The 10,471-nt window shown below is 29.1% G+C and overlaps 1 pseudogene; it reads left to right on the top strand.

The window, feature by feature from the left end:
- The first annotated feature begins 759 nt into the window (after nt 1-759).
- LOC114194257 (uncharacterized) lies at nt 760-2,940 on the top strand (annotated as a pseudogene).
- Nucleotides 2,941-10,471: the final 7,531 nt, after the last annotated feature.

Genomic DNA, 10,471 nt, shown 5'->3' with positions numbered 1-10,471 from the left:
ATTAAAAAATCTGCTCCTTAAAAATTAAGAAAATATTTTATCAGATTAAAAAATCTGCTCTTTAAAGATTAAAAAAATATTTTATTAGGATTAAAAAAATTTGCTCTTTAAAAATTACAAAAATATTTTATTAGGATTAAAAAATTTGCTCCTTAAAAATTAAGAAAATATTTTATTAAGATTAAAAAATCTGCTCCTTACAAATTAAGAAAATATTTTATCAAATTAAAATATCTGCTCTTTAAAGATTAAAAAAATATTTTATTAGGATTAAAAAATTTGCTCCTCAAAAATTAAAAAAATATTTTATTAAGATTAAAAAATCTGCTCCTTAAAGATTAAGAAAATAAAAAGTGGGACAACTTACCTTAAAAAAAACTACTAATTCTCTCCTTGCTGCCACTTTTTACAATTAAAAATCACTAATTTCCAATATTAAAAAGTGGGACAATGATTATTTACTTTAAAAAACTACTAATTCTCTCCTTGCTGCCACTTTTTACAATTAAAAATCATTAATTATCTCCTTTTGCTAAGATTAAAAAAACTACTCCCTCTTCTTTATAAATAATAGAACTACCACGACACACATGACATAGACTATTGTACTACACAGTAAAATTACCATTCCCTCTATTCTGTCTATTTTTTTTCACTAAACGTCCATTCCCTTTGCTTCTTCCACACCATCACCACACCAATTTTTCAACTTACACTATTCACGACATCCAAACTGCAATCCACTTTTGCATTATTAAAATGACTTCAAAATCTTCTATACCTGTACCTTCAAAAAATGCCCCAAAAAATAGGAGTGATATAGCATGGAAGCATTGTAATTCTGTTGGTGAGGATACTAGAAAGCTGCAATGCAAATACTGTCAGAAGGTAGTAACAGGGGGAGTTTATCGATTGAAGCATCACTTGGCTGGTACTCAAAAGGATGTTGGTGCTTGCAAGGATGTTACTGATGAAGTGAAGAAAGAGATGTTGGAAATTGTTGTTGGTTTGCAACAAAATTTAAAAAAGAAATCAAGGTTGAATATGGAAGAGGAAACAATAGAAGCTAGTGAGAAAAGAAAAAATAGTGAAGCTTCAAGTCTTACAAATATTTTTAAGAGAGTAGTTGGTACACAAACTACCATCAACAACATATTTAAAAAAGGTATGAGAGAGGAAGCTTGTCAAGCAATTGCTAGATTCTTCTATAACAATGCTATATCTTTCAATGTGGCAAAAAGTGAAGAATTCATTGTTATGCTTGATTTGGTTTCAAGACATGGTCTTGGATTTAAGCCTCCATCTTATCATGAGATCAGAGTTAAATAATTGAAGGAGGAAGTTCAAAATACATCCCTTGCTTTGCAAGCACATAGGGATGAATGGAAAAAAATGGGATGTACTATTATGACTGATGGTTAGACTGATAAGAAAAGAAGGACAATAATAAACATTTTGGTGAACAGCCCAAAAGGAACTGTGTTTTTGAAATCCATAAATGCCTCTTCAATATCTAAAACAACTAAGAAAGTTTTTGAGATGATGGATAGCATTGTTGAAGAGGTGGGAAAAGAAAATGTCATTCAAGTTGTCACCGATAATGCTGCAAACTATAAAGCTACTGGCCACTTGTTGATGACAAAGAGAAAAAGGCTATTTTGGACACCGTGTGCTGCACATTGTGTCGACTTAATGTTAGAAGATTATGAAAAGAAGATCCCCATTCATGAGGAGACAATTCCAAAAGGTAAAAAAATTACTACCTTTATTTATTCAAGATCTTCTCTAATTTGTCTATTACAACATTTCACAAAAGGAAGGGATTTGATGAGGTCGGGTGTTACTCGTTTCGCTACATCATGTCTGACGTTAGGATGCCTACATGAGAATAAAGGAGCTTTGATTAGAATGTTTACTAGCAATGAGTGGAAGTCTAGCAAGTTTGCTAAAACCAATGATGGTAAAATAGTTGAAGATGTTGTTTTAGATAAAGAGTTTTGGAAGAATATAATAACTTGTTTGAAGGGTGCATTGCCTTTAATTGAAGTGCTTCGATTGGTTGATTCAGATCAAAAGCCAACCATGGGATTCATTTATGAAGCAATGGATCAAGCAAAGGAGAAGATTCAAAAGGCTTTCAATGCTGTCAAAAAAAGGTATTAGTCATCTACCTATTTATATTTGTTAATGGAAAACAAAAAACTAACTCAATGTAATGTATTTTGGTTAGTTATTTGCCTTTGTGGAACATCATTGATGAAAGGTGGGACAAGCAGCTCCATAGGCCTTTGCATGTTGCAGGTTATTTTCTTAACCCTCAAATGCATTATCGTCCCAAATTTAAAGCAGATTTGGAAGTGAAACGAGGTTTGATGGAATGTATAACTAGGATGGTTGAAGATGAGGATGAACAAACTCTCATTGATGTTCAAATTGATGATTTTAGAAAACGAGCAAAATGTTTTGGTTGTCCTTTGGCTACTAGGTCAATTAATTTAAAGACTCCAGCAGATTGGTAGGAGTCTTATGGTGATGAATATCCTGAACTCCAAAAATTTGCGATTCATGTATTAAGCTTGACATGTAGCTCCTCCGGATGTGAGCGTAATTGGAGTTCCTTTGAGATGGTAAGTTAATGTTAGAATATATCACTATAATAAATTACTAGTAGTGCTCGCTTATCATATTTGTCTTTGCATTTGTTTAGGTCCATACAAAGAGAAGAAATAGGCTAAAGCAAAGCACAATGAATGATGTTGTTTTTGTTATGGCCAATTCAAAATTAGCCAAGAAGAAACAAACAAGAAAACCAGCTCGAATTAACATTGATGATTGTTCATCCGATGAAGAGTGGATTATGGAAGATGAGCATGAGCAAAATGAAGCATTGGATTTGGATGAGAACTTGATTCCAGTTGAAGTTTAGGAAGATGAAACTTTACATAGTCAAGACTTAGATATGGCTGATTTGAATGACGAAGGAGATAGGAATGATGGAGTTGAAGATTGTGAATTTAACTTAGAAGACTATTTGGTTTAGAGGTTCTCTCAAATTAAATGTGTGGATTACTTTGAAACTTTCTCTCTTGTGGTCAAAATGTCCACAATTTGTGTGGTGCTTACTCTAACTTCACTTAATCATTGGGTCATTCAACAATTAGATGTGAGTAACACTTTTCTACACAGAAACTTGCTTGAAGATGTTTATATGATGATATTGGTTGGACTGCCTGGATTCAACCCCTCTCAGAGTTGAAAACTTCGCAAATCCCTTTATGGTATGAAATAGGCAAGCCGAAAGTGGTATAAGAAATTATCCTCCCTTCTCTTGACTTATGGCTATCGACATGCTGATCATAGTCTTTTCATTAAGAATCATCATTCTGAATTCAATGCTCTCGTTATATGTGTTGATGACATTGTTTTAACTGATAATTATCCTCATGAAATTACCAACATAAAGAGGATTTTACATTCTAATTTTCACATTAAGGATCTCGACACATTGAATAATATTTTAGGAATCGAAGTGGCCCACTCAACACAAGGGATTTCACTATGCTAGAGAAAAAATTGCCTTGATCTTCTCAAGGATTTTGGGATCCTTGGTTGCAAGCCCTCCTCTGGGTTTCTTCTTGGCCCAATGCCATATTTAAGGTTGGTTGGTCTCTTAATTTACCTTATTATCACCAGGCTTGACATAACATTTGCTACACAACAATTGAGCCAGTTTATGTCAAGACCCACTAAAGCTCATCACAATGTTGCCATCAAGGTTCTCCGTTATCTCCCAATAAAGGCTCTCTTTTTTTTTCAAAAATTGTAATACTCAAATTCGTGGATTCAGAGATGCAAATTGGGCAACATGTGTAGACTCTAGGCAATCCTTAATTGACTACTACTTATTTTGCTTCTTCATTGATAATTCAATGGTTTCATGGAAGTTAAAGAAACAAAATATGATTTCTTGTTCTTCTTCCAAAGTTGAATATTGCCTGCAACTTATGAACTTCAATGGCTTACTTTTATTCTTGTAGATTTGCATATTCTTCATTCACCTCAACCTATCATGTACTGTGATAATCAAAAGGCTCGTCACATAGTTGCCAACCCTATTTTTCATGAATGGACAAAGTATTTAGACATTGTTTGTCATCTACTTAGAGAGAAATCCCAAGCCGGTCTCATGCAGTTGCTTTCAGTTTCCTATTCAAACCAATTGCTTAGACATTTTCACTAAAGTTCACCCATCTTGCCTCTTCAATGTGAATTTATCCAAGCTGCAGTTAGCTAATATTTACCTACCTCCAGTTTATGGGAGGCTAATAAAAGCTAGCCCTGATTAAATTAGAGCACAACGCATAACCAATTATCGTTGTCATTTCTTAACTTAATAGTACCAGAAAGTAATAGTACAATAACTATAAATAGTACAAGAATATATTTTATTCCTTCTTTTCTTTTTCCTATATCTTTGATGAGAAAAATATGTTACTCTTATCCTTTTGTCTCTTTCCTTGTTAAGATCCAATCCCAGAAACATACAAAACCAAATGAAATTTTGTCAGGTTAAACCAAGTCAGAATCTCTTTATATATTGAAAAACATTTGCATTTTTTATGATTATGTAAATCAATACCAAATTTTGTTGTGATTATTTGCATGTCTGTGGATATTATATTAAAGTTATTATGTTTTACACCCACACAATTTTAAAAGAATAAATAGTTGATTGATTACAATAAATATTAACATATTTCATTTTTAACACAATAAAAAACTAATTGCAATTTGAGTAAAAAAAATTAATTCTATTAATTTTGTTTGAACTCTATTAACAAAAAACATTCAAGGTTAATTTTTAATAAACTAAAAATCAATTATGTGTTTAATTACTTCAACTATTAATGCACTGCAAATATAATTAACTGGATTCAAGTGTTTTGCATTAAGATTATAATGTTTTTTTATTAGAAATTAAATATGCTAATATTTGTTATACTGAACCAAGTATTTATCCATTCTAAAATTTTCATTTTATCTTTCAAAAAAGTGACTTCTAGACTACCTATTCAAGAAATATTCCAGAACAAACTTTATAAAATTTCCAAAGTAGATTTTTGGAACCCGAAAAAAAAATGAAATAAGATTTCCAAAACAAATTTTCTAGAATATGAAATAAATTCTGAAATAAGTTTTCCAAAACATATATCATACCATAGAAATGAGCTTTCCAAACTACTTTTTTGGGAACAAGCTTTCCAAAAATATGGAATATGTTTTGGAACTATCTTTCTAGGAAAAAAAACTTCTAGAACACGCTTTCCAAAGCATAAATGATAGCTTTCAGAACAAATTTTCAAAATAAGTTTTTTCAGATTGAGTTTTTAGAATGAGTTATCTAATTTACTTCCACAAAAAGATTACAACGGAGAACGGAAATGCAGCGATGACAGTGCAGCACCGGTGGTGGCAGGGTGGCATGGTGTAGTGAGAGAGGATATTTTAGTCTTTTTCTTGTTCATATGGGACTGTAGTTAGTATTAATGGGGAGCAGAAAGAACAAGACCTTGTATTAATTGGTATGTGTGGATATAGATGGGCTTAGTATGATGATGGGCTTGGTTTGGCTCAACTAAAAAAAAATACTAGAGAGTGAACTTGGTTATTCTTTCTTTGTTCTTACTTATTGTTTATTCTTTCTTCCTTTTTTTTTTCTCAGTTTCAGAAAAAATGAGTTGGCTAATTCCATATTTTAGAAGCTTCCTCTTATTATGAAGCTAAAATCTTTGAAAGTTAAAGATAAAATCCTCTTGTTTATCCACCCTTATTTTAAGACATGTATGTCAACTTTCTTTGGATATGGAGTTAGGGTTTAATGTGATGGTTAGGTTTTAGGTTTCTGAGTGGATCAATAACTCCTTTTAAAGACTTAGATTCCTTATAATATAAGAGTAATAAGGTAAAGGAAGTTATCTTAATTTTTACTTTTAAAAATTACAAGTAAAAAAGATTTAACTTGAAAAAGACATTTTTCCTTAGAAAATTGAAGGGCTTAGTTCTAAATAATGATGTTTACTTTACGATTTATATTTTTGAGTATGTATTTTGTGGGTTGAAAAATATACTTGAGTGTTAATAGGTAAAATGTTGAAAATTTAAGAATTTTGTTGATTTTGAAAGATTTTAGGATTTGAAGATAATGATAAGACTATATTATACTTATGAGTCGTTCATCAAGACTAATTATCAACTTTATATCATTGATGGATTTAATAAGGGAAGAATTCATCGGGCCTTTTATCTTCAAAAATCATCATTAATGAGACTTGAACATAACTTAGATAAAGAATTGACACCACATTATACCAAAAATCTTGAGACAATGAATTCATAAATTTTTTTCTTTATATAAATTAAGTTTTCTCATTTTTATCTAATGTGAAACTTAGACTCATATTTCGACTTTCAATTTTTTTTCTTTTCTATTAATTAAACACCACTACTCCTCTTTTTGAATTAAATATTTTCCTCTAATGCAACTTCTCCTAAACATTAGAGAATATGAAAAGTTTCAACAAAAAACTTGGAAAATCACTTGCCGATAACTCATAACCAACCAAACATACTACCTTTTTCACCAATATAGGTAACGTATGAATACATATTTAGGTGTTTTCTATGAATTCAATATTAACATGGGAACGTAGGTGCTCCTTCTTTCAAAGAATTGTTAGAAAACTATTCAAAGGTTTTATCTTTCACGTTACACACGTAAGAATCATCCAAAAATTCGAATAGCCAAAAAAGGTGGCATTATGTGTATCGTGGGGCTCGTGGTGCTGAAACTTATATAAAGTACCTTGAAACGAATTTGACCTAAAACCATTTACATGGCTTTTCTGGAACCATCACTATTTGAACAAGATGAGGCACTGATAAATGTGACAAAGCAACAACACCACCAAACTAAATGACATTGACTTGTAAATACAGAATCACAAAGCAAATATCACTATATATGAATAACAATTTTCATAAACACCTTTCATTATTTAAAGTTTCCATACTTTTCTTTTTCCATTTCATACATTTTTTATCAAATACTTTTTTTTATCAACAATAACAAATATATTGAGAATATGTAATTATTAGGAATTTAAAGATGAGTCTAAGTCTCATATTGGTTAGAGATGAAAAAATAGAACACTATATAAAGATAAAGACTCATAAATTCACTGTCTTTTTGGTTGAGAGTGATATCAATTTTTTATGTGATTAAACTCAGATCTCATTAATATTGTATCTTCTAAAAAAATCGTCTCTATAAACCTAACAGCAATAGGATTATCTCAATCCTTACAAAAACAAAAGAATGGAGAAAAAAAAATAGAAAATACATGATGATAACCGAATAAAAATCTTTTCCATATAAGAAAAATATATTTGAAACTCGAGAATTTATTAAACTTCAATAAATATAAATATAATTACAACCATAATCCCTTATCAAACCCACAAAACATTTATGTAGAAACAACTATTTATAACTTGTAGAAAAGGATATTTATAAAAAGTGGGTTCCACGTATAATTTGAACAAAATAAATTGGAAATTTCCCAGAAAATTTGCGGTAGAATATTAACATGAGGCGTTTGATCATGTTACGTCATGGGATGATGCTTATTAGTGACTTCATATTTATGTCATGTTCACACTTTCAAGCTGGTTTAGTTCACACACTCGTGTAAAAGTATAATATGTTTTAAAAATTAATAAAATATTGAGACTAATTGGATTCCGTTAAATATATTATATTTTAATGTTTTCTTTTGCCATCTTTTCATGTGAAGTGGAAATCTTATATAAAGAAATCGTTCACAATTTACTAAAAGTAATGAAATTTCATCTGGTTTTCAATCAAATATTATATAAAAATGAATTCAAGACTAGTTAGCTTGATAAAAAAATAGTATATATCATTAAGATTCACACAATTGGGATTCATGGAAGTAGGAATGGCAGTGGCGGGTGGACGGAGATTCATTACTGTATACTTGTTGTCAAAGAAAAAACTCGTCTCCATTTTATTCATTTTTATTACAGTGAGTATACATTCGTATATTCATATCTATTTTTTATTATTTTAGTATTGATTAATTAATTTATAAAAAACAAAAAATTATGATAAAAATCATAATATTATTAAATATTTAAAAACAAATTCTAATTATATATTTTAAATTAGAGTATCAAATATAAAACTTTATGACAACTATTCGGAGTGGACTTTTAAGCCTAACTCAACCCCACAAAATCAGTTTTTAAGATGAGGTTTGTACCTCACTTATATATTATGAAATTGTCTTATTTTTAGTCCATGTGAGATTTCTAACAACAAAAATATTTCTTAATTTTGCAAACGTTAATGAAACAAAGTTGATTATTTTTACTTCTTCTTTATATTTTTATTTATTGTCTATCTTTGTTCACGTAAAAAAGTTTGACTTTCAATTTCAAATTTTCAATCTTGTTAGTCCTTCATTTAATGGTTAATATAAAAACTAATCTTCTGTATTCTGTTTTATAATCATAATTTTTGTTTTCTTTGATTTTTTTTTCTAAAATAATTTTTATTATCTCTCAACAGTTCAACTATTTTGATATTTTTGATATTTGGAAATTTTTATAAGATCTCTAAAATATTTTCTATATTATTATACCCTTAATTGTACATTTTGTTCGTTGTGTAATTTTATTCAATGGTAAATGAAATCGTTTGATCATTTTTATCTTTTTTTTTCAATATTCTTATTTGTTGTTTAGTTTTATTGTGTAGAATAGTGTTTTGATAATTTTTTATATAATTATTCTTATTTTCTAATCCATTCTCATAAATATAATTTTACCATTACAATTGCATAACAATCATTCATTTACTATAATATAATAATTTAATATTTTTTTCATAAATCTTGTTTACACCATTCAACATAGATTAAAGTTCAAAAGATAAATATTTATGTCTAAATTTGAATTATTATTAGTTTAATATTTTTTTCTCGGTGTGATTTCATTCAATATAATCTTTATTGATCTTTAAGAAAAGAAAGTAGTAAAGAGAAATTTGAAATATTTTTAAATTTTTTTGATTTTTTTTATAATTTTTAAAAATACTTTTTTTAACCGTATCAAATCTTCATTAATGTATGTAAACTTTATGGATGTTTTGGTTCTTATGAAATCTTATTTGTGTATAATTGTGAAATATTTTATATAATATTCTTTCACTTTTATCCAATTGTTATTTGGTATGAAATTTAAATAATTATAATTTATTTTTCAATATTTCACATTGAAGATATGACAATGTCTTTTCGATATTGAATATTTGATAATATTATGTTTCTTTTGACATGATTTATACTATTTTTATAAAAAATAATTAATTCATATTGAAACCGTAAGAAAGCGAGTATGAGCACGAATACGAGTTTTCCCTTATTCGATGGGAGATAAGGATGGGATGGGATGAAAATCTTATACTCGTTGAGTATGTGGGATGAGAATGAATTTTTACTTTGGGGATGAATACGGAATAATGAAATTTGTTTTCGTTCCGTTTAGTTGCTATCCCTAATCACATAAAATAAAAATACTATACAAATTCAAATTTACTAAAACATAACAAAATATATGTTCTTACCAGAAAAAAAACCCTTATTTTCCTTTAGACCTCAGTTGAGGGTTTGTTCCAATACATCCAATAGTTCAACATTGCTTAAGAGTCGAGGTCAATGGTAGTTTACATACATCTTGTTCCTTCAACCTTTTGAAGTACCTTTTAATAACAAAATTGTGACAGAGCTTTGAGTTCCAAAGTGTACAATATACCTTGGATGCAGTGATTGACCTAACGATGTTATCTCAACGAACTTGAAGTCAGAATATTGGTGTTGTGTTTGAGGACAAAAACTCTCCTAACCCTCAACTAGGGGGCTTGTTTCAGTACACTCAATAGTGGTGCGTCGTTTAAAAGTAAAGGCCAAGGGAAATTTAAATACACTTTTCTTGTTCAACTCTCTAGGGTGCCTTTTAAGGACAAAATCATAGAGGAACTCCGAACTTCAAAACGGACAATACCTTGGATGTGGTGATTGACCATAACAATGTTATCTCAATGGATTTGAGGTTGAAACATTAAGAACAATTTAAAGACATATTTTTCTTTCAATCCTCTCAGACACCTTTTAAAAACAAAATCGTGAATAAATTCTAAATTCTAAAGTATATAATACCTCATATGTAATGATTGACTTTGAAAATGTTATCTCAACAAACTTAAGATTAAAACAATGTATAATGTTAATATAAAAATATGATATATTAATTGTAAATTATCGATTTAGATTTACGAAAATAATTATCTTGATAATATAATATAAAATTAATGGTGAATTTAATACTCACA

The sequence above is a fragment of the Vigna unguiculata genome, chromosome 8, assembly GCF_037176805.1.
Source record: "Vigna unguiculata cultivar grain cowpea cultivar isolate G323 ecotype 2 chromosome 8, ASM3717680v1, whole genome shotgun sequence".
NCBI lineage: Eukaryota > Viridiplantae > Streptophyta > Magnoliopsida > Fabales > Fabaceae > Vigna > Vigna unguiculata.
This window is presented reverse-complemented; position numbering and strand designations above follow the sequence as displayed.